The 24,554-nt window shown below is 47.9% G+C and overlaps 1 long non-coding RNA gene across 2 annotated transcripts in view; it reads left to right on the forward strand.

Moving 5' to 3' along the window:
* The first annotated feature begins 658 nt into the window (after positions 1 to 658).
* Positions 659 to 24,554, forward strand: part of LOC140494021 (uncharacterized) — a 41,794-nt gene continuing 17,898 nt past the window's right edge. The window contains exons 1-3 of one of the 2 annotated variants that reach the window (XR_011963832.1): positions 659 to 786; positions 1,773 to 1,888; positions 21,210 to 21,344. This is a non-coding gene — a long non-coding RNA (uncharacterized lncRNA). The remainder of the gene's footprint in view (positions 787 to 1,772; positions 1,889 to 21,209; positions 21,345 to 24,554) is intronic. The other variant, XR_011963833.1, reaches the window with a different exon arrangement.

Genomic DNA, 24,554 nt, shown 5'->3' on the forward strand with positions numbered 1-24,554 from the left:
ATTACAAGGCATCGACTCCAACCTCCCCTGTCCCTTAGCCTACTGAGTCGCGCCTGAATCAACTCCGCAATTGGGAGGAAGGGGCGGAACAGGAGGACCGAGCAGCAGCCGGTCGTCGAACCAGAGTGAGTGAGGAACGGGACCAAAGCATTCTCGGAGAGTGAACGCTTCAGGATTGATCATTCTCACTACATAGTGGAGCATTAAGCCTCTCCCATGAATCAATGTGAGATTTTAACGAAATAGTTGAGATGTAAATCTGATAACGTACATTAGGGAGATTTAAACAATCCTTGGATAAACACATGGGTGATTTTGCAAAAGTTTAGGGGGACGAGCTGAGAAGAATTCACAGGTCGGCGTGAATAATTCACAGGTCGGTTTACACAACTCGAGTAAGAAACTTATTTTCAAACTCACAGAACGATTGGTAATTTACATACCTGGCTAGTATGGTTAAGTTGGACCGAACAATCTATTTGCATACTAATCCTCTCGATGACTATAACTCGACAGAGCAATTGTTAATGACTCATATTTTCCCCATGATCCTGTGTAGATATGAATATTCTCTATAAACTCACCGATAATCTCAGACGCACGCGCAGTTTGGTTTCTATGTGGAGCATGCGCAGCGTCACATTGATCAGGACACAGAGAGAGAGACATGGAACTGCTTTCTCCGGCAGCGGCTGCGATCAGCTTCAGAGAGCGGCGCTTAGAGCCGGTGTGTGGGAGCCTCGCTGGGAGAAAGTAGCGGAGAAATTTCACAATTCCTGGATACAGGTTAAAAATAACTCGAAAAAGACCCCCCAGGCCCGGTTTAGGAGGTTGCGGTCTCTGATCAGGGAAGTGGCCCAATGTCATGGCCGCCATTTGTTTGAGGGAAGAGGGAGCGCGGGCCTGAGGGCCGCCATCTTGAGAAGGTCAAGGTGCAGGAGGGCGGGGCTCTCGGGGTCTGTAGAACAATCAGAGGAAAGGGAAGACCCATTGTTATTAATTAATTCCACGAACACAGCTTCACTGGGTGATCCTGCAGGAATATCCTCTCTCAGTCCTGCTGTGATGTTTCGCCCCATCAGAACCAGCAGCTCTCCTCCTCTCTCAGCTCCCCTTCTGTCCTTCCTGCAGCATCTGTCCCCTGGAACATTGAGCTGCCTGTCCTGTCCCTCCCTCAGTTGTTGTTCTGTAATTACCTGTGATATCCCAGTCCCAACTTAGATTACTTCACTAAAGACAGGAATGCACCCGATGGATTTTTCTTAACATCAGCAATTGTTTAATACTCATTTACAGGTTTTTAATTACATCGTTTTTGAAGCATTTACTTCACATTCAATCATTTGCAATGGTGGGATTTGAACCTGTGTCCAGAGAACATTTGCTGAGTTTCTGTATAAATTGTCACACAATAATGCCACTAGGCCATCACTTCACCTGCTCACAGTTTGTATATCCCATTGCAACATGAATCAAAACCCTTTCTTCCTGCACAATTGTTTGATCCGGCACTCTGGTGATGTGACTCAGTACCTCTCCATGTGGTATCCATGTGTGGGTCTAATTGCTGCCTCTGTCAGCGTCTCTCACTCTTGAAGCTACTCCAGATCATGAGCCAACAGAATTCTCCACTCCAGAGAGATGAGGCAGCACAGGTCAGGAATGGAGACTGGGATTTTCCAGATCTCTGTGGGCTCACTGTCATTTTATATGTGTAACCCTCACAGAATCAGTCTAATTTCCCATTCTGCCTATTTCTGTGTCTTCTATAGGTACTCATGGAGTTCCTGACTCAATAGACTTGCCAACTGCTGGTTGGGACAATGGTTGGTCAGCCAGAAAGACGAAGTCAGGGAGGTCGGGAGTCTTCAATAAATCCTGCTGCCAGGTAAGATCATTCCAGTGCACAGAGCAGAAAGTAATAAGGGGGATCCAAACATCAGCTAACAAGACGTGACATAGAGAAAGTGCTGGAGGGGGAGCACAGTACAAACACGCCCCAGGCTCAATCACCACGCCTGCTGCAAATTTTGTTGTGATGAGACAGCTTCGGGAGTTCCCAGTTATCAGTCAAGGCCTGTGCTTTCTTAGGGAGCATCAGAACAACTGAGGGGAAAGCAGGCCTCCCACGAGAGTGTGGTAATGCTGCCTGGGATCTTTCTGTTCCCTATTCCCTCTCCAACACTGTTTCTATGGCTTGTATTGAGGACCAGTGTCTTCAATCATTCTAACTCCTATAACAGTTCCTATCTCTGTCATCTCCTCCCCTCTCACCAATTATTTCACGTATTTGAAACCTACAGTCCAGATGACCATCCATATCGCTGTAACTTGCTTCAGTCTCTACAACATACCTTGTCTCGATAGTCTCCTCCTCCGATAACTGGAGACATCGAGTCTGTTTCTGTGTGGCTTGACTCTTCAGCTGAGATTTCCTAAATGGAATGTGTCGCGTTTGCCTGTGTTTGGCTCATATCCCTTCAAACCTTCTCCTCTCCATGTACCTGCCCGAGTGTCTTTTCCATGTTGTAATTGTACTTGTTTTTACCATTTGCTCTGGCAGTCCATTCTGTCTATGCACCATCCTCTGTGGATAATGTTGCCCCTCAACCCCCTCTTTAAATCATTGCTCTGTCACCTCACGTTTATGCCTCTAGCTTTGGACTCACCTACCCTTGGAAATTCACCTTACTTTGGCCCTACATGGTTTCATAAATCTTTATAACGTCACCCCATGGCCTCCCCTGCCCAGGAGAAATATAGACGACAATGTTACCTATATCTCCAACTCATGTACTCAATGCTCTGACCAATGAAGACAAGTGTGCCAATTGCCGCTTTCAACACCCTGTCGCCCTGTGATGCCAGTCCAAGGAACAATGTAACTGCATCCCTTGGTCTCTCCCTTTTCTACAACACTGCCCAGGGTCCAACCATTACCCGTGTTAGTCCTCCCTGGTTTGTCTTAACTAAATCCAACACCTGAATTAAAATCCATCTTTCATTCCTTGGCCCACTGGCCCAGTTGATTAACATCCCCTTCGATAACTATATTCCCTGCCCACTCTTCCACTAATCTTGGTATCCATAAACATACTAACAGGGACTCCTATATTTTCACTCAGATTGTTTATGTAAATGGTGTACAACAGTGGTCCCAGCACCAATCCTTCCAGCACACTGCTGGTCAGAGACCCCAGTCTGAACAACAACCCTCTTCCACCACCCACTGTCTCCCACTGTCATCCCATTTTGTGTCCAGTTGGCAAGCTCTCCCTGATCCTTTGTGATCTACCCTTACTAACCAATGTATCATGCTACACCCTGAACAAGGGTTTGTTGAAGCCAGAAACAACGTCTGTTGCTCTGCCTTCGTGTATCTTTTTGTTCACATCTTGAGCAAACTCCAGTCCAGTTTGTGGGACATGTTTTCCCACGCACAAAGCCATGCTGGCTGTCTGTAATCAGGCCTTATCTTTCCAAATGCATGGACGGCCTACCTCTCAGAATGACCCCCAACAACTGACCCGCCCTGATGTCTGCTCATCAGTCTGTAGTTCCCTGGCTTTCTCTTGCAGCCTTTCTTAATTAATGACACAACATTATAATCATAGTTGGAGTAATACCGCACTGTTCAGTTAACGCTAACTATACTCTAAAACGGATGTCATCCCACCTGCCTGTTCCTGGATCATATCCCTTCAAACCTTTCCTATTCCTGTACTAATCCAAATATCTTTTGAACATTGTAATTGTCCCCATGTTCACCCCTTCCTTGAGAAGTTCATTCCACACACAACCCACCCTCTGTGTAACAATGTGCCTTTCGTGTCTTTTTTTTTATATGTCTCTCCTCTAAACTTAAAAATGTAGTGCCTTGTCTTGAAACTCCCCTGTCCATGGGAAAAGACAACTCCCATTAACTCTATCGATCCCCCTCATGATTTTATAAACTTCTATGAGGTCATCTGTCAACATTCACATTTCAGTGAAAAACACCAACCTATTCAGCCTTTCTTTATACTGAAGCCTTTCGTACCCAGCCACATCACAGTAAATCTCCTCCCAACCCTTTCCAGCTTAATAATATCCTTCCTATAACTGGGAGACCAGAAGTGGACACAGTATTCCAGAAGAGGACTCACCAATGGCCAGTATAATCTCAATGCGACTTCCCAACTCCTATATCCAAAGGACTGAGCAATGAAAGCAAGTGAGGCCAGCACCTTTTTTTAAACTATCCTCTCTCTCCATGTTGCAAACTTCAAAGAATTATGTAGCTGAACCATGAGTTCCCTCTGTTTTACAACACTACTGAAGATCTTGCCATTAATTGGATAAGTCCTGCACGTGTTTGTTGTACAAAATGCATTACCTCGCGTTTAATCAGATTGAACTCCATCTACAGTTTTTCAGCCATTCACACATTTCATCAGGATCCCTTTGTAACCTCAGAAAACCTTCTTCACTGTCCACAATGCCACCCTCCAGTCTAACAGCCTATCACACATAGCTCTCGATGGTACAAGTATCTCTACTCGGGGCCCTACAATTTCTTCACCAGCTTCCCACAATGTCCTGAGATCCATTTGATCAGGTCCTGAGGATTTATTTACCTTTGTGTTTTAAAACCTCTAGCACCTCCTTTTCTATAATGTGGACTCATTTCAAGACATTGAGTCATAGAGATGTACAGCACAGAAACAGGCCCTTCGGACCAACTCCTGCATGATGTTTCTAGTCACATTTGCCACAATTTTGCCAATATCCCTCTGAACCCTTGCTATTCATACATCCATCCACATGCCTTTTAAATGTATTTCTATCAGCCTCCACTATTTGCTCTGGCAGCTTATTCCATCCACTCTGCGGGAGTCAGTTGTCCTTTAGACTCCTTTGAAAAGTTTCCCTCGCCTGGGGAAATGACCTTGTCTATTGACCCTGTCGATGACCATCATGACTTTAAACACCCTTTATCGGTTAACTCCTCAGCCTCCCATGTTCAAGTGAAAACAGCCCCAGCCTATTCAGGCTTTTCCCTGAAGCACAAATCCTCCAACCCTGGCAACATCTTTGGTCATTTCTTCTGCACCCTTTCATGTTCCACGACATCCTTCCGATGGCATTGAGACCAGAATTACACACAGTATTCCAATAGTGCCCAGGCCAAACACTGTCCCAGTCTTTATCCACAGTAAGTTCCAAAGTGAAATATTTGTTTTGGATCTTGTAGTTTCACACATCGTTGTCTTCATTGATCATTAAGGAAACCGGGTTTGTCCCGAGCTCTTCTTTTGCTCTTAATACACTTGTAGAGTCTCTTTGGATTCTCCTAAACCTTCTCTGCCAAAGCTATCTCGTGTCCCCTTTTTACATTCCTGATTTCCATCCTAAGTGTATTTCTACAGCCCCGATGCTCCTGAAGGGATTCCCTTGAGTCAGCCAGTTATATCTGACATGTGACTCCTTTTTCTTGACCACAGCCTTGAAACTCAGCCACTGTTTCCTAATTCAGTCAGCATTGAGCTGCACACTAACAGGAACATGCTATCGCTGAACGCTCCTTTTATCTCGGTTTTAAAATATTCCTACTTGCCAGACTTCCCTTTATCTGCAAATAGCCTCCCCAGATCTACTTTAAAAATTCATATCTAATACTATCTTGCTCCATTGAATAACTTTAACTTGTGGACCAGGCCTGTCCTTTTCCATCGCTATTTTCAAACTAATACAGTTGTGGTCAGTTTCCAAAGTGCTCCCCCACTAACACCTCAGTCCCGTTCCCGACCTTGGGGAGGTCAGGTTTAGCCCCATTCTCCAGTTGGGCCACTTACATAATGACTGGACATTTTCGGAACACACTTAACAAATTCCTTCTAACCAAATGTTTAAATTAGTAACAATCCCAGTCCAGGTTTGGAACGGTTAAGATCCCCTATCATTACAACCCTATTATTCTAAGAGATATCTGAAATCTCCTGACATATTTGCTCCTCCATCTCCCATTGCCTATCGCTGTAGTCTGACCGTAGAAAACTAACGACCAATTTTTATTTCTCAGTTCCACTAATATCGTTTAACTGGGCGATCCTACATGAATCCTCCCTCTAGGTACTGCTGGGATGTTTTCCCCCAATCAAACCCACCAGCTCTCCTCCTGTTTTCCCTCCTGTTCTATCCTTCCTGTAGTATCTGTCTCCGGAACATTGAGCTGCTGCTCCTGTTGCTCCCTCAGCTGTGTTTCTGTAATATCTATGGGATCCCAATCCCATGTTCCCATCCATGTTCTGGGTTCATCTGCCTTATCTGTCTGGCCCTTTGTATTGAAATAACTGCAGTTTAATCCACCAGTTTTCCCTCATTGTCTGCTATGTCCTTGCCCTCCCTTGTCTCCTTATATTCGTCTCTTGAACATTTGTACCAGCTTCAACTTTCTTTCTGGCCTTACGACCCTTTGGGGTCACCCAGCCCTGCCAGACGAGTTTAAATCCTCTCGAGCAGCTCCAGAAACGTTCCCCACCAGATGTGGGTCCCCCTCCTGCTCCCAGTTCATGTGTATTCCCCACCCTGTCTACCTGTGCTGACACCTTCAGACATCCAGGGACTTGCCCACCAAGGTCCCTGTGTTCCTCAGTTCTCCAGGAGAACCTACCATTCATGATGTATATCATTCGTTTATTAGACTTCCCACAGTGCATTACCTCACAGTGATCAGAAGTAAACTCTGTCTGTCATTACTCTGCTCAGTTTATCATCTGATCGATATCAGACTGCAGCCTGAGTCCATCCCCCTCACTGTGGACAACACCCTCACCTTTCAGGTTATCTGCAAACCTACTAATGTTACCTTCTGCTTTCACATCCGAGTGATTAATGTCCATGTTGAACAGCAATGGTTCCAGCACAGATCCCTGTGGTACACCCGCTGGGCAAAGGCTTTCAATCCCAAAACCAACCCTCCACCAATTGTGGACCCAATTTACCAACTTACCTTAAATCCAATGGGATCTTCCCTTTTGGACCAGCCTTCCGTGTGGGACCTCGTCAAAGACCTTAATGAACTCCATATAAACCACATCATCTGCACTGCCCTGATCAATATCAGAGGACAGTCGTCGAGCAAATCCAACCAGACAATCCCGAATGAAATTGTGGGGGTATCCGTTTTTGGCGAATACATTGTATAGGTGTTCTTCTTCCTCTTTTTGTAGTTCTAGTGTACTGCAGTGTGTTGTGGCCCTTTTGAACAGTGTCTTGATGCAACTTCGTTTGTGTGTGTTGGGGTGGTTGCTTTAGTAGTTTAGGATTTGGTCTGTGTGTGTGGCTTTCCTGTAAACCTTTGTGGTGAATTCTCCGTTAGTTGTTCTCTGTACCATCACGTCTAAGAATGGGAGTTGGTTGTCCTTTTCTTCCTCTCTCGTGAATCGGATTCCTGTGATTGTGGCATTGATGATCCGGTGTGTGTTCTCTATTTCTGTGTTTTTAATGATTACAAAGGTGTCATCCATGTATCTGACCCAGAGTTTGGGTTGAATTTGTGGTAAGACTGTTTGTTCTAATCTTTGCATTACCGCTTCTGCTATGAGTGCAGAGATGGGTGAGCCCATGGGGGTGCTGTTGATTTGTTCATATATTTGGTTGTTGAATGTGAAGTGTGTTGTGAGGCCCAGGTCCAGTAGTTTGAGTATGCCGTCTTTGTTGATAGGTTCAACGTCCTGTTGTCTGTTCTGTATGTCCAGCAGGTTGGCTATTGTTTCTCTGGCTAGGGTTTTGTCGATGGAGGTGATCAGTGCCATTACATCGAATGAGTCCATGGTTTCTTCCTTGTCGCTGTGTATATTTCTGATGATGTCCAAGAATTCCTGTGTCGATTGTACAGAGTGTCTGGATCCACTGATCAGGTGTTTCAGTTTCTGCAGTAGTTCTTTAGCCAGTTTGTGTGATGGTGTCCCTGGTAGTGATACTATGAGTCTGAGTGGGATGTCTGGTTTGTGCACATTAGGTAGTCCATAGAATCTGGGGATGTTGTTGCTTTCAGTTTTCATTCTCTGTAGGTCAAACATGGTTATCTGTCCGTTTTTATTGTAGGTTTCTCAGTGTCTTGTTTATCCTGTTGGTGAGCTGCGGGGTGGGGTCAAACTCCACACAATTTCATCCACAGATGCCTCAGGGAAAGACAGCGGAACGAAGACATGCCACGACCCAAAGGACTAGCCATACTGCCATACATCAAGAACATTTCTGAACTGACAGCCAGACTACTGCGACTACTAGGACTCATAACAGCACACAAACCAACAGCCACTCTCAGACAACAACTCACCAGGACGAAGGACCCGATACCCAACATGAGCAAAACCAATGTCGTGTACAAAATCCCATGCAAGGACTGCACAAAACACGACATAGGACAAACAGGAAGACAACTAACGATCCACAACCATGAACACCAACTAGCCACGAAACGACACGACCAGGTATCCTTAGTAGCCACACACGCAGACGACAAGCAACGTGAGTTCGACTGGGACAACACTACTATTATAGGACAAGCCAAACAGAGAATAGCCAGGGAATTCCTCGAGGCAAGGCACTCATCCACAGATTCAATCAATAAGCACATCGACCTGGACCCGATATATCGACCACTGCAGCAGACATCTGGAACTGACAACCGCAAGCGGCAGATACAAATCACTATAAATGGCGAAGGAAAGATCATAGAAGCGCTTCACAGGAGGCTCCCTGAGGATGTCCCCTAGACAGGGGACGAAACGTCTGCAACACAAATTCCCAACTCTGTGAACAGAACCACAATAATTACACGTCTGGGAGTCACAGAGACGGTGACCCTGCGAGGGAGCAGAGTGGAGTGAGAGCTGGACGATTACACGTCTGGGAGTCACAGAGACGGTGACCCTGTGAGGGAGCAGACTGGAGTGAGAGCTGGACGATTACACGTCCGAGGACGCACATCCCTGTGCGTGCACGAGTCCCTCCATTGTTCTGTGTTTGTGTGTGTGTGTATGCGTGTATGTCCCCTTCCCTCGCTGTGTGTGTGTAACTCTCCTCACTGTGTATGTTTGTCCCTCCCTCGCTGTGTGTGATCATGTCCATCCCTCAGTGTGTGTGTGTGTGTGTGTGTGTGTGTGTGTGTGTGTTTCTGTGTGTGTATGTCTGCTTGTCACACTCCCTCACTTTGTGTGTGTGTGTGTCCCCTCGCTGTGTGTGTGTGTCCCCCCTCTCGCTTTCTGAACACATGTCCCACCCTCGCTGTGTCTGCATGTCTCAACCTCGCTGTTTGTGTGAATGTCCCACCCTCGCTGTGTGTGTGTGTGTGTGTGTGTGTGCCCCTCTTGCAGTCTGTGAGGGTGTCCTCCACTCGCTCTGTATGTGTGTGTATGCGTATTACTCACTCACTGTATGTCTGTGTGTCCCTCCCTCAGTGTGTGAGTGTGTGTGTGTGTGTGTGTGTGGGCGTGTCCCTCCCTCGGTGCGTGTGGGCGTGTCCCTCCCTCACTGTTTGGGCGTGTCCCCCCTCGCTGTGTTGGAGCGTGTCACTCCCTCGCTGTGCATGTGTGTATCCCTACCTCGCTGCGTGTCTCAGCAAGCCTCTTGCTTGCTGTGTGTGTGTCCCTCGCTCGCTGTCTGTGTGTGTTTGTGTGTGTGTGTGTGTGTGTGTGTGTGTATGTGTGTCTGCGCGCGTGTCCCTTCCTCGTTGTGTGTGTACGAGTCACACCGTCACAGTATGTATTTGTGTCCCCCTTCACTGCGTGACCTTCACTCGCTGTTTGTGTGTATGTTTCTCTCTTGTTGTGTGCATGTCTCACCCTCGCTCTGTGTGTGTGTGTGTGTGTGTGTGTGTGTGTGTGCCTCTCCCTCGCTGTGTATGTGTGTGTGTGTGTGTGTGGTCTCACCCTCGCTGTCTGTGTGTGTGTGTGTCCCTCCCTCGCTCTGTGTGTGTGCGTGTCCCTTGCTGTGTATGTGTCAGGTCCTGTGTGTGTGTGTGTCCCTCTTGCTGTGCGTGTGTGAGTGCATGTCTCCCCTTGCTGTGTGTGCGTGTCCTTCTCTCCCTTGCTCTGTGTGTGTGTGTGCACGTGTCCCCCTCTTGCTGTGAGTATGTGTCCCTCTTGATGTGTATGTGAGTGTCACTCCTTCACTGTGTGTCTGCGTGTATCCCCTTAACTGTGTGTATGTGTGCGTGTCCCTCTTGCTGCGTGTGTGTGTGCGCGTGGCCCTCCTCGCTGTGTGTGCATGTGTTGCCCCTTCACTATGTGTATGTGTGTGTGTGTCTCCCTCGCTCTGTGTGTGTGTGTGTGTGTGTTCGCATCCTCGCTGTCTTTGTGTGTGTGTGTGTCCCTCCCTTGCCGTGTATTTGTGTGTCCCTCTCTCACTGTGTGCCTGTGTTTGTCCACTTGCGCATGCGTGTGTCCCTGCCTTGTTGTGTGTGCATGTCCCCCTCTTGCTGTGAGGATGTGTGTCCCTCTTGCAGTGTATGTGAGTGTCCCTCCCTCGTTTTGTGTGTGTGTGTGTGTGTATGTGTCACATCCTCACTGTATTTGTTTATGTGTCCCCCCTTCACTGCGTGTCCCTCACTCGCTGTTTGTGTCACTCCATCGCATTGTGTGTATGTTTCTCTCTCTCGCTGTATGTGTGCGTATCCCTCACTCACTCTGCGCGTGTGTTTACGTGCGTGTCCTCTGTGTGTGTGTGTGTAATTGTGTCTCCCTCCCATGCTGTGAGTGTGCGGGTCCCCCTCGCTGTGTGTGCGCATATCCCCCTTCGCTGTATCTGTGTGTGTCCCTCCCTCCGTGTGTGTGTGTGTGTCCCTCCCTCGCTGTGTGTGTCTGTGTGTGTGTGTGTGTGTGTGTGTCTGTCTGTGTATGTCCCTCCCTCACTCTGTGTGTGTGTGTTTGGTCCCACCCTCGCTGTCTGTGTGTGTCCCTCCCTCTCTGTGTATGTGTGAGTTTCCCCTACTTGCTGTGTGTGTGTGTGTGTGTGTCCCTCTTGCTGTGCGTGTGTGTGCGTGGCCCACCCTCGCTGCGTGCGAATGTGTCTCCACCTCACTGTGTGTGTGTATATATATATATATATATATATATATGTTTTTGCGTGTCCCTCCCTCAATTTGTGTGCACTTGCCCTCCCCCTCGTGGTGTGTGTGCTTGTCCCTCCTTCGCTGTGTGTCATGCCCTCGCTATGTGTGTGCATGTCACTCCCTTGATGTGTGTGTGCGCGTGTCCTTCCCACGCTGTGTGTGTCCATGCTCCCTCCCTCGCTGCGTGTTTCAGCGTGTCCCTCCCCCTCTCTGTGCGTGTGTCCCTCTGTGTATGTGCACGTGCATGTCCTTCCCTCACTGTGTGTGCATGTCCTTCCCTCGCTGTGTCTGTGTATCTGTGTCACTTCGTTGCGTGTCCCTCCGTTGCTGTGTGTGTGTGTCCCTTCCTCGCTGTGCATGTGTATACGTGCCCCCTTACTGTGTGTGTGGGTGTCCCTCCCTTGCTTTGTGCGTGTGTGTGTGTGTGTGCGCCTCTTGCTGTGTGTGCACATGTCAATCCCTCGCTCTGTGCGTGTGTCCCTCCCTTGCTCTTTGTGCATATCCCCACCATTGTGTGTGTGTCCCTCCTCACTGTGTGCGTGTGTGTGTGTGTGTGTATGCGCGCGCGTGCATTCCCCCCTTGCTGTGTGTGTGTGTGTCCCTCCTCACTGGGTGTGTGTGTGTCCCTCCTTTGCTCTGTGTGTGTGTGTGTGTGTGTGTGTGAGACAGAGTGTGTCCCTCCCTTGCTGTATGTATGTGTGTGTGTGTGTCCCTCTTGCTCTGCATGTGTGTGTGTGTGTTTGTGGCCCTCCCTCGCAGTGTGTGCATGTGTCTCCCCCCTCTCTGTTTGTGCGCGTGTCCCTCTCTTGCTGTGTGTGTGTTTGTGTGTGTATGGCCCTCCCTCACTGTGTGTGTGCGTGCCCCTCTCTCGCTGTCTGTCTGTGTTTGTGTGCGTGAGCATGACCGTGTCCATCCCTCGCTGTATGTACATGTCCCCTCTTGCTGTGAGTATGTGTGACCCTTTTACAGTGTATGTGAGTGTCCTTCCCTCGCTGCGTGTGTGTGTGTATGTGTCTGCGTGTCAATCCCACACTGTGTGCGTGTCCCTCCCTTGCTGTGTATGCGTGAGTTTCCCCCCTTGCTCTGTGTGTGTGTGTGTGTGTGTGTGTGTGTGTGTGTGTGTTTGGCCCTCCCTCGTTGTATAAGCATGTGTGTCCCCCCTCTCTGTGTGTGCACGTGTCCCTCTCTTGCTGTGTGTATGTTTGTGTGTGTCCATGTCCCTCACTGGCTGTGTATGTGTGTGTGTGTCTGTGTATGTGTCCCTCCCTTGCTTTGTGCGTGCGTGTGTGTGTGTGCGCCTCTTGCTGTGTGTGCACGTGTCACTCCCTCACTCTGTGCGTGTGTCCCTCCCTTGCTCTTTGTGTATATCCCCACCATTGTGTGACCGCATCACCCCTCACCGTGTGAGTGCCTGTCCTCCCTTGCTGTGTGTGCATGTGTCCCTCCCTTGCCGTGTCTGTGTGTGTCCCCTCTCGCTGTGTGTGCGTGCCCCCTCTCAAATTCTGTGCACATGCCCTCCCCCCGTTGTGTGTCTGCTTGTCCATCCTTCCCTGTGGGTGTGCGTGTCCCTCCCTTGCTGTTTATGTACGTGATCCTCTCTCGCTCTGTGTGTTTGTGTATATCCCTCCCTCGCTGTGTATGTGCATGTCCTTCCCTCGCTGTGTGAGCATGTCCTTCCCTCGCTGTGTTTGCGTGCCCCTGCCACGCTGTGTGTGTATGTCCTTCCCTCCCTCACTGTGTGTGTGCGTGTGTGTGTGTGTGTGTGTGTGTGTGTGTGTGTGTGTGTGCGTGCGCGTGCGCGCGTGCGAGCTCGCCTGTCCCTCCCTCGGTGTGTGTGTGTATGTGTGCATGTCCCTCCCTCACTTTGTGTGTGTCTCTCACTCGCTGCGTGTATGTGTATGTGTCCCTCCCTTGCTGTGCGTGTGTGTGTGTGTGTGTCCCTCCCTTGCTGTGTGTCTGCGGGTAACCCCCTCACTGTGTGTAGTGCGTGTATCCCTCCCACGCTGTGCGTACACGTGTCCCTCCCTTGCTCTGTGTGTGTATCTGTGCGTGTCCCTCCCTCGCTTTGTGTGTGTGTGTGTGTGTGTGTGTATGTGTGCGTGTCCGTCCCTCGCTTTGTGTGTGAGTTTGTGACCAGCTTGATGTGTGCATGTGTCCCACCCTTGCCATGTCTGTGTGTGCCCCCTCTTAATTTCTGTGCACATGCCCTCCCCCTCGACATGTGTGTGCTTGTCCCTCCTTCGCGGTGTGTGCGTGTCCCTCCCTTGCAGTGTATGTGCGTGTCCCTCCCTCGCTGTGTGTCTGCGTGTATTCCCCTCACCATAAGTGTGTGTGTTTGTCCCTTCCTGGCTGTTTGTGCGCGTCTCTCCCTTTCTCTGGGTGTGTGTGTGTGTGTGTGTGTGTGTGTGTGTGTATGTGTGCGTGTCCCTCCTTCGCTTTACGTGTGTGTGTCCCCGTCCCTCGCTGTGTGTATGTGCGCATCCTTCCCTCGCTGTGTTTGTGTCCCTCCCTCGCCGTGTGTCTGTCTGTATTCCCCTCACTGTGTGTGTGTTTGCGTGTCCCTCACTCCTTTGCTGTGTGTCCCTCCCTCACTGTGTGTGTGCGTGTCCCTCCCTCACTGTGTGTGTGCATGTCCCTCCCTCGCTGTGTGTGCGCGTGTCCCTCCCTCGCTGTGTGTGCGCGTGTCCCTCCCTTGCTGTGTGTGTGCGTGTCCCTCCCATGCTGTGTATGTGCATGTCCCCTCCCTCACTGCGTGTCTCAGCGTGTCCCTCCCTCGCTGTGTGTGCATGTCTTTCGCTCATTGTGTCTGTGTGTGTATCTCCCTTCGCTGTGTGTCTGTGCGTGTCCCTCCCGCGCTTTGTGTATGCGTGTGTGTGAGCCTCTCTCTCGCTGTGTGCGTGTCCCTCCCTCGCTGTGTGTGTGCATGTCTCTTCCTCGTTGTGTGTGCGTATCCCTTTCTTGCTGTGTGTGTGTGTGTGTGTGTGTGTGTGTGTGTGTGTCCCTTCGCTGCATCTCTTTGCGTGTCCCTCCCTCACTGTGTGTGCGTGTGTGTCCCTCCCTCGGTGTGTGCGTGTGTCCCTCCCTCGCTTTGTGTGTGTGTGCGCGTCCCCCCTTGCTATGTGTGTGCGTGTCCTCCCCTCACTGTGTGTGTGTGTGTGTGTCCTTCCCTCGCTGTGTGTGTGTGTGTGTGTGTGTGTGTGGATGCATGTCCCCCCCTTCGCTGTGTGTGTGCGTGTCCCTCCCTCGCTGTGAGTGTGCTTGTCCCTCCCTCGCTGTGTGTGCGTGTGTGTCCCTGCCTCGGTGTGTGCGTGTGTGTCCCTCCCTCGCTGTGTGTGGGTGTGAGTCCCTCCCTTGCTGTGTGTGTGCTTGTCCCTTCCTCGCTGTCTGCATGTGTGTCCCGGTCTGTGTGTGTGCGTGTCCCTCCCTCACTGTGTGTGTGCATGTCCTCCCCTCACTGTATGTGTGTGTCCTTCCCTCACTGTGTCTGTGTGTGTGTGCGGATGCATGTCCCCCACTTCGCTGTGTGTGTCCGTGTCCCTCCCTCATTGTATGTGTGTGTGTGTCCCTCCCTCGCTGCGTGTGTGCGTGTCCCTCCCTCGCTGCGTGTGTGCGTGTCCCTCCCTCGCTGCGTGTGTGCGTGTCCCTCCCTCGCTGCGTGTGTGCGTGTCCCTCCCTCGCTGCGTGTGTGCGTGTCCCTCCCTCGCTGCGTGTGTGCGTGTCCCTCCCTCGCTGCGTGTGTGCGTGTCCCTCCCTCGCTGTGTGTGTCCCTCCCTCGCTGTGTGTCTGCGTGTATCCCCCTCACTGTGTGTGTATGTGCATGTCCTTCCCTCACTGTGTGTCTGCGTGTATGGCCTGGTTGGACACGATGGCGATTCTATTCAGGTTATTGTCCAGCCCTGTCAACCATCCCCATTTCTTACACCTTGCCTTATCCCCAATATTCTCCTTAACCTGTAATCTCCTCCAGACTCGAAAACATTCCTTGTCAATTTAACCTTCTCCAGTCGTTCAAAGATCGATATGTCTGTCACCTCTTCCTGCTTTTAGAACCCTCCCTATAACTATTACCATTTGGTACAGCACTCCCAATCATTGTTCCCTCTTGAAACTCCCATAAACATTTTTATCTCTGAAAACTCATCTGGACTGTCTCAACTTCCCTTTGACAGTTACGTGCTGAGACCTGCTCTATATCAGTGAAGTAGTTAAGTCTTGGCAACACTCACTGTTATAATCTCCCTCCAGCCTTACAGCACTGAGGATCTGGAGAAGGTCTTTTCAACCCGACAGCCATCTCTGTGTCTGTAATCTCCTCCACTCCCCATAATACATTCTGTCTGAGCTCCTCTGTAGTCCACTAAACACTCCCTAACACTGTCTGTATCAGTGTAACCTTCTCCAAAAACACAACCTTCCCTATCTGTGTAAATCCCTACACCGGTCCCTATCCCTCTCAGCTCCGTCTAACAATACAACCCTCCATGTCTATGTATTCACCTTCAGTCCCTACTCACCTCCCTATCTGTGTAACCTTCTCCATGCATTTTTGCTTCAGTCTCTTCAACTGTCCCTGTCAGTGTAACCTCTTCCAGACGTGAAAACTCTGCTCTTTTTGACTTGCTCAGACCACACAACCCTCACTATCTATAACCTACTCCTGTCTGAGAAACCTACCTCTGCAAATTGCTCCAACTCTTCAACTCTCCATAAGCTCCTGCAGCTCTTACATCCCTCCCTATCTACCAAATCTCTTCCAGTCCCTAAACACCAACAGTGTGTGGAGACCCGACCACCATCCCGATCAGTGTAATCTCTCAGGTCTCTGCAGTAATCCTGATCTGTCAAACTCACTTCATGCCTGTGCCTCTCCCAATCCAGTCCCTACAAAACCCACTATCTATTTAACATCATCCTGTCACTATCAGCCCCATGTCAATGTAAGCTCCTCCTGTGTCTCCACCATCTACCCATCTCCATAACCTTGTCCAGCTCTTACACCACTATCTGTTTAAATGTCACCCTCCCCTACAACTTCCTCCTGTTTGTGCTATACTCCCTTATCTGTGAAACTGTTTCTGACCGAAATTGTTATCCCAGTCTCTGAAAAGAAATCCAGGTTCCACAGCCTCCATAACCCCCAGAACCTAAGCCTTCCTATGTCGATAACCATCTTCAGTCACGACTCCCCTGCATATCTCAGTTTGTTCTTCCAGTCGATACAAACATCTTTATCTCTGTAATCTGCTCAGTTCCTTAAAACAGTCCCTGTCTGTGATCCAGCCCTGTCCTACAAACATCCTTATCCCTGTAAACTTCTCCATCCCTCCCAACATTCCCATCTCCATGAACCCCTGACAGCCCTACGGCTCTCCACATTTCTGTAACCTCCTGTGGGTCTATGGTCCTCCCTCCCTGTGAAACGACCTCCAGTCCCCACGTCCCTCCCAATCTGGGTGCTCTGCTCCAGATCAGACCATTGCTGTCTCTGTAAACACCTCCACTCCTGACAACTCTTCCCATTTGTGTAACCTCGTTCAGACCCCATACTCTCCAGCTTCCTGAATCCTCTTCCTTAATTGCAACCAAAACCACATGTTTCTGTAATATTCACCAGTGCTTACACCCTCCCCATCTCAGTAACCTCTTGCAGTCCTAACAAAACACTGAAACTTTGAAACCTCTCATTTCCCTACAATCCTCCCTCCCTCCCTCCTCAAATGCCTTCATCACCATGAAACCTCACAATTACTGAAACCTCCTTTTGGCACTGCAACCCTCCTAATGTCTACAAAATCCTCGTGTCCTGATATCCCTCCCTATCTCTGTAACCCCCACCACCCTCCAGTGTCATTCTGGGAAACATGGCAGAGGAGAGAAGATTTGTCGCGTCTGGACCATATTACGGAGGTAGAATTCTGGGATTTACAGATTTGGTCTTATGTCTGTGAAGTGCAGATTATTGGCGAGGACTCTAAAGACAGGATTTATGACTACTTGGAAAACCATAGTTAAATCAGAGACAGTCAGCATGACTATGAGGGGCTGGTCATGCCTTACAAACCTTATTAAATTCTTTGAGGATATGACAGAATATGTTGATGGCTCATTCAGAAAAGAAGGATGATTGGGATACAGGGAAATCTGTCTGTCTGGATACAGGACTGGATGGCTCAGAGAAGACAGAGGGTGGCAGCAGATGGACAGTATTGAGCCTGGAGCTCAGTGACCAGTGGGGTTCTGTAACAATCGGCTCTGGGACTCTGCTCTCTGTGATTTTTGTAAATGACTTGGATGTGGATGTTGGAGAGTGGGTTAGTAAGTTTGCCAATCATGCGAAGGTTGGTTGAGTGGTGGGGAATGTGGAGGGCTGTTGTAGATTGCAATGGGACATTGACAGGACACAGAGCTGGTGTGGAAGTGGCAGATGGAGTCCAATCCGGAAAAGTGTGAAGTGATTCATTCTGGAAGGTCGAACTTGATTACAGAATACAGGGTGAACAGCAGATTACTTGGCAGTGCGGAGGAACAGAGAGATCATGGTGTCCGTGTCCATAGATCCCTCAAGTTGCCACGCACGTTGATAGGGTTGTTAAAACGTCATATGTTGTGTTGGCTTTCCTTAGCAAGGGGATCGATTTGAAGTGTCATGAGGTTTTACTGCATCTTTATAGCGTCCTGGTGAGACCACCCGTGGAATATTGTGTTCAGTTCTGGTCCCCTCTTTACAGGAAGGATGTGTAAATTTTAGAGAGGGGACACAGGAGATTTCCCAGGATGCTGCCTGGAATGGAGGGCAGTCCTTATGGAGAAAGGTTGGGGGAGCTGAGGCTTTTCTCATTGGGATTGAAGAAGGGGGCGGGGCGACCTGGGGAGAGGGGAACAAGGTGATGAGAGGCACAGAGTGAGTGAATAGTGAGAGACGTTTCCTCCTATCGCGTAAATGGCTATTACAAGTGGGTGTAATTTTAAGGTGAATGGAAGATGGATAAGAGGATAGAGAATGGTAGGTGGTCGGATGGACTGCCAATGGTGGTAGTAAAATTAGACACATCTGGGACATTTCATAGACTCTTGGACAGACACATGGATAATAGTAAAATGAACGGTATGTAGGTTAGTTTGATCTTACAGTCGGATATAAAGTTGTCATAGCATCATAGCCGAAGGGTTTTGTTCTGTACTGTTCTGTGTTCTACGTTCTGTCTGGTAAACTGGGTAATAAGCTCAGATCAATGTAAAAAGGATATGGCATTCAGGAGGAGCTAGTCACCTGGATACAAAATTGGGCTTGATAGTAGGAGACAGAGGGTGATGGGAGACATGTTTATCTGACTGGAGACATGTGACCAGCGGTGTAGTGGGTCCACTGTTGTTTGTCATTTGGATAAATGGATTGGATGGGAATATTGGTTTCCTGGTAAGTAAGCTTCTTGGGTGTCACTGACATTGGTGGTAAAGTGGTTAGTGGAGAAGATTATATGATCCAACAGGATGAACAGTACTGCTGGGATAGTGAGCTGAAGAATAGCAGATGGAGTTTAATTAGATAAAGGTGAAGTGTTCCATTTTGGTGAAACACACCTGGGTGGGACTTGTACATTTAATGTTCGGGCCCTGGGTAGTGTTGTCAGTCAGTGACCCAGGGCGATAGGCTGGTGAAGCAGGAGTTTGGGATGGTTATCTTCATTAGCAGAGCATTGAGAGTAGGAAAGACATTGGTAGGGCTATCATAAAAACATTGTTGTTCAGTAGGAAGAACACACCTGGTTCACTTGCCTCATTTAGTGAAGGACATCTGACATTCTAACCTGGTCTGGTCGACATGTGACTCCAGATCCACAGCAATATGGCTGACTCTGAGCTACTCTCTGGGTAATTAGCAGTAGGGTCAAAGAATGTTGTTGCAATCAGTGACACCTACATCCCATGAATGAATAAATAAAAAATACATATGTCCCTCCGTACCTCTGCAAACCCCTCCAGCTGCAGAAATCCGTACTGGCTTTGTAACACCATTCAGGCCCTGAGCATTCTCTGTAACACTCTCACCACCTCCAGCACCTTCACCTCTCCCTGTTCCTATTGTGTCATTAAACCTTGACAATGATTCCTCTTCCCACAGCCCTCCTCCTGCGAGCAGACCCTTTGCACTCCATTTAACATTTACTCCGAAAGCGCACTCTCACTTCAGGATTTAAGTATTTTATGGTGATCTTCTCAGCCTCATAATCAAGTATGATCCCTTTTGTCCTGAGTGAGGGACCAGTGGGGATTTCTTGCTGAGGTTTTTACTGTTTCAATGGAGTGTCCTTTTGTTGAGTGTTTTATACTGTTCCTTTAAATGTTTTCCACTGTCCGTTTACAGACACATGTTTCACTCTGTTTAGCGTGTTCACCTTGGTCAGTTCTCTCAAACTCATGTAATTGACTATTTTTGTTTCTAGTTGTAGCTTGTCCTTTCTGTGATTCACTCTAAAACTTTATGTTTATTTAAACTGCACTTTCTCACAATTTCCCAGAGGATCTCTCCGGTGACATTACTCATTCACTAAGTTACATCACACAACAGTCGCTCTGAAATAGTTACGTCCCTAGTCAGTTGCACAATGTGTTATTCAAAGAAACACTGAAAAAAAATTCTCTGAACTCTTCTTCCAATATCACTCTTGTCAGTGTGAATGTCCTAGATTTTGGGAATATTGATGTTTCCCTAAGTTATCACAATGCTTTTATTAAAAATTCTAATTGATTCCTGTTTATTGCAGTGATGAACAATGAAATGCTGTTCGGTGGCTAAAACTGTTCTGCTGCTTGTGTCCTTGGCAAGTAGTAGCCAGAATTTACATTCAGACTTTACTCTACTTCAAAATCTGATGCCAAATGCTTTCTCTGTAATGCCTTTGGTATCCATTATTGTTAGTGTTACCCATTTTGCCTGAGTTTCCACAAGCTTGTGAACCATTGAATATTTATGCTCCACCTTCTGTTCGCCCTGTAACCATGTCTCATTGCTGTCTAAATCCCTTTTATCTCTGTGTCACAAATCCATCGACCTTATTGCAGAGACTTTGTCCATTCCAAACAAAACATAATTTACTCTTTCTCACAATTTCCTGTCACAACCCGATTCACTGATGTACAGTTTTAACTAAACTTTCCCGTTCCTTTTCTGCTTGTCTTCAGTCACATTCCCACGCTGTTCTGATGCGTCACCTTTTCTCTTTGGATTTGGAAAGCTCCTTTCACCTGGACCCTGCCCCTGCATCCTCTCTGTCAGTTTACAGCCCTGTCCATAAACCTACCGACATGATTGGCCAGGACACTGGTCCCATCGTGGTTCCAGTGGGGCCCAGTGTAACGGGATTGCTTTTATTAACTCGTGGGATGTTAGTGTCTCTGGCTGACCAGCCTCTCTTGCCCAGTCCTAGCTGCCCTTGGGCTGAGTAACTTGCTTGGCCATTTTAGAGGGTAATTAAGAGGCAAACGCTTTGCTGTTGGTATGTCGTGTAGACCACGTGAGAATAGCAGATGTTCTTCTCGAAATGACAAATGTTTGGATTTTTTGTTCATTGGCAATTGTCTCATAGTTATTTATGGATTATTAATTATTATCTTTAAAATTATTGATTTCTGATGGTGTGATTCAAACTTGTCTCCCGTGAACATTAGCTGAGGTTTTGGATACATGCTCTAGCAATAATGCCACTAGGCCATCACTTCACCTGCTCACTAGTTGCTCATTCCTGACCAGTTATACCGTCATGAAGCAGAACCCCTTCTTCCTACACAATTGTTTGATTCTAAAACCTTCTGACATGATTGTTTGAGCCTGATACCTTCCAGCACTCTGGTGATATCACTCAGTATCTCCCCATATGGTATCCCTCACTGTATGGGACTAATTGCTGCCTCTGTCAATGCCCCTCGCTCTTATAGCCACTCCAGATCCTGAATCAACAGAATTCTCCATCCCAGAGAGATGCAGCAGCACAGGCCAGGGACGGAATCTGGGATTTTACAGATCTCTGTTTTACTCAGGACCATTTTCCATGTGTAACTCTCACTACATCAGTATAAATTCCCATTCTGTCTATTTGTCTGTCTCCTGTAGGTGCTCAGGAAGATCCTGACTCAATAGACTTCCCAACTGCTGGGTGTCTCGTCCATCATCACATTGAAGATGGTTGGTCAGCCAGAGAGACAAAGGGCAGGGAGATCTGGAGCCTTCAATAAATCCTGCAGTGAGGTAAGATCACTCAGTGCAGAGAGCAATGAGAGGGCTCCAAACATCGGCTATCAAGACATGATATAGATACAGTTCTGGAGGGGGAGCAGAGTATAGACACACCTCAGTCTCAATCACCACCCCTGCTGTAAGTTTTGTTGTACAGAGACCGCATCGGGGTGTCACAGTTATCAATCCAGGCCTGTGCTGTCTTAGTGAGCATCAGTACAACAGAAGGGAAAGCAGGCTTCCCAAGAGAGAGTGGGAATGCTGCCTGGGATCTTTCTGTTCTGTATTTCCCTCTCCAACACTGTATCTATGGCATGGTGAAGACCGATGTCTTCAATAATTTTTAACTCCTGTAACAGTTCCTGTCCCTGTAGCCTCCTCTCTTCCCTATTGTCCCTCCACAGATTTGAAATGTATTGCATTCCAGACTATCATCCCTATCACTGTAATTTGCTTCAGTGTCTACAGTGTGCCTTATCTCTGTAGTCTCTTCCTCCAATGACAGAGTCATGCAGAACAGAAACAGAACCTTTACTTTGATCCAACTAGTCGATGCTGAAGATGGTTCCTGAACGGGTCACCTTTCTTTGCAATTGGCTCATATCCCTTCAAGCCTTCTCCTCTCCATGTATCTACCTAAAATGTCTTTTCCATGTTGTCATTGTGCTTCTCTCCATCACTTCCCCTGGCAACTTATTCAATATGTGCACCATGGTCTCTGTGAAAAATGTCCTTCTCTGATCCCTTTTAAGTCTTCCCTCTCCCACCTCATATTTCTGCCCTCCAGTTATGGACTCCCCTACCCTGGGGTAGAGACCTTCACTATTCACGTTACCTGTACCCCTCATGGTTTATAAAGCTTTTTAAGGTCACCCCTCAGCCACCTATGCCAAATGGAAATACGCATGACAATGATATAAATATTTCTGCTCGTTTCCCTGCCACTACTTTGCTATAATGTTCTGGGATACAGTTGTTCAGGACCTTCAGGCTTTTTCTACTTTTGAGTTCTTCGACATCCAACACCACCTCTCCTGTAATGGGGACTCTTTACAAGCCATCACTGTTTCTCTCCCTTTGTTTCCTAGTCTTTGTCCACAGTATGTTCTGACATGAAATATTCATTTAGGGTCTCGCCCATCTCCTGTGGTTCCACACCTGAGCAGCCTTATTGTCTCTCTCGTTGCTTTTTTTGTGCTTGTATGCTGTAGAATTTCCTTGCATTCTCCTTAACCTTATCTGCCAAAGCTATCTCATTCCCACTTGTGCATTCCAGCTTATCCACCTTATCCGTGTAAGTCAAACCCTCCAGTATCAATAACATCTTCGTCAATCTTTGCTCCGTGTACAGTTTCAGAAAATGCTTCCTAAATCGGGATGATCAGAATTCTCCACAGTACTCCAACTGGGGACCCAGCAATGTCTTGTCCAGCCGTATCATGATGGACCAACTCAGGTATTCAATGCTCTGACCCATGATGGCAAGTGTGCCTCATCCGCTTTCACCACCCTGTCCACCCGTGACACCGCTTACAAGGAACAATGTCACTGCACTCCTTGGTCTCACTGTCTGTTCGACAGCATTGAACAGGGCCCTACCATTAACAGTGTTAGTCGTCCCTGTTTTGTCTTAACTAAATCCATTAATTAAAATCCATCTTTCATTCCTTGACCCACTTGTCCAGTTGATCAAGAGCCTCTTCGATAACTGTCTTCACTCCTCACTGTAACACTTATTTAGCTTACTAACAATGATTCCTACATTCTTATTTATGTAAATAATGCACATGTGGCCCCAGCACCAATCCTTATGGCACACCGCTGGTCAGAGCCTCCAGTCCACACAACAAACCTCTCCCATTACCCTCTGTCTCCTACTGTCAAGCCCATTTTGTGTCCGTTTGTCTCGCTCTCCCTGATCCCATGTGATCTAACCTTACTAACCAGTGCACCACGATAAACCCTGTCAAAGGCCTTGCTGAAGTCAGGATAGACAATGTCTACTGCTCTGTCTTCGTCTATCTTCTTAATCACCTCTTTGACAAACTCAGTCAAGTTTGTGAGACACTACCTTGTATGCACAAAGCTGTGCTGACGATCCTTGATCAATCATTACCTTTCCAAATGCATGTAACTGCTGTCCCGCAGAATCGCTTGCAACAACATTCGCACAACTTACATCAAGTTAATTGGTCTTTAGGTCCCTGGCTTTCCCTCACAGCCTTTCTTAAATACTGGCACAGCATTAGTCACTCTCCAGACTCCAAGCTCATTACCTGTAGCTGTCTTTGATAGAAATATCTCTCTAAGGTACCCCGCAATTTCTTCCCTAACTCTTCCCTCCCCCCCCCCCCCCCCACCCACAGAATGCCATGGGATCCATCTGATTAGTTCCGAGAGAGTTGTCTACTTTTTATGCGATTTATAACCTTCAGCACCTCCTGTTCACCAATGGGGACTCTTGTGAAGACATCACTGTTTATTTCCCTGACTTCCCCGGAGTTTCTCCACAGTAAGTCCTGACATGACATTTATGTTCAAACTAATAGAAGTATGGGGATTTTGCCAAAGTGCTCCCCTACAAACACTTTAGTCCCTTTCCCTACTTTTGTTTCCCAAGGGGCGGTCGGGTTTTATCCCTTACTGCAGTCAGGCCATTTCCATATTGACTGAGACAGTTTTCTTGAACATACTGAATGAATTCCTCCCATCCAAGCCGTATACATTATGGCAGTCCCAGTCTGGGTATGGAAAGTTAAAATCTCCAACCATTAAAGCCCTATTATTGTTAGATATCTGAGATCTCCTGATATATTTACTGCTCTATTTCCCGTTGACTATTGGGGGCCTGTAATACAGTCATATCAAAGTGATGACTCATTCTTTTTTCTCAGTTCCACTAAGAGAATTTCACTGCGATCCCCAGGCATATCCTCTCTAAGTGCTGCAGTGATTTTTTTCACTAATCAAGAACTCCACTCTCCCTCCACTTTTGCTTCCTGTTCTGTCCTTCCTATAGCATCTGTCCCTGGAACCTTGAGCTGCCTGTCCTGTCCCTCCCTCAGCTGTTGTTCTGTAATACCTGTGATATTTCAGTCCCATGTTCCCATCCTATGCCATGCGCTCATCTGCCTTATCTGCCAGGCCTTTTACATCAAAGTAAGTGCAGTTTAATTGATCGGTTTTCCCTCATTGCCTGCTCTGCTCTTGTCTGCCTTATCA

Source organism: Chiloscyllium punctatum, chromosome 23, assembly GCF_047496795.1.
Source record: "Chiloscyllium punctatum isolate Juve2018m chromosome 23, sChiPun1.3, whole genome shotgun sequence".
NCBI classification, from domain to species: Eukaryota; Metazoa; Chordata; class Chondrichthyes; order Orectolobiformes; family Hemiscylliidae; genus Chiloscyllium; species Chiloscyllium punctatum.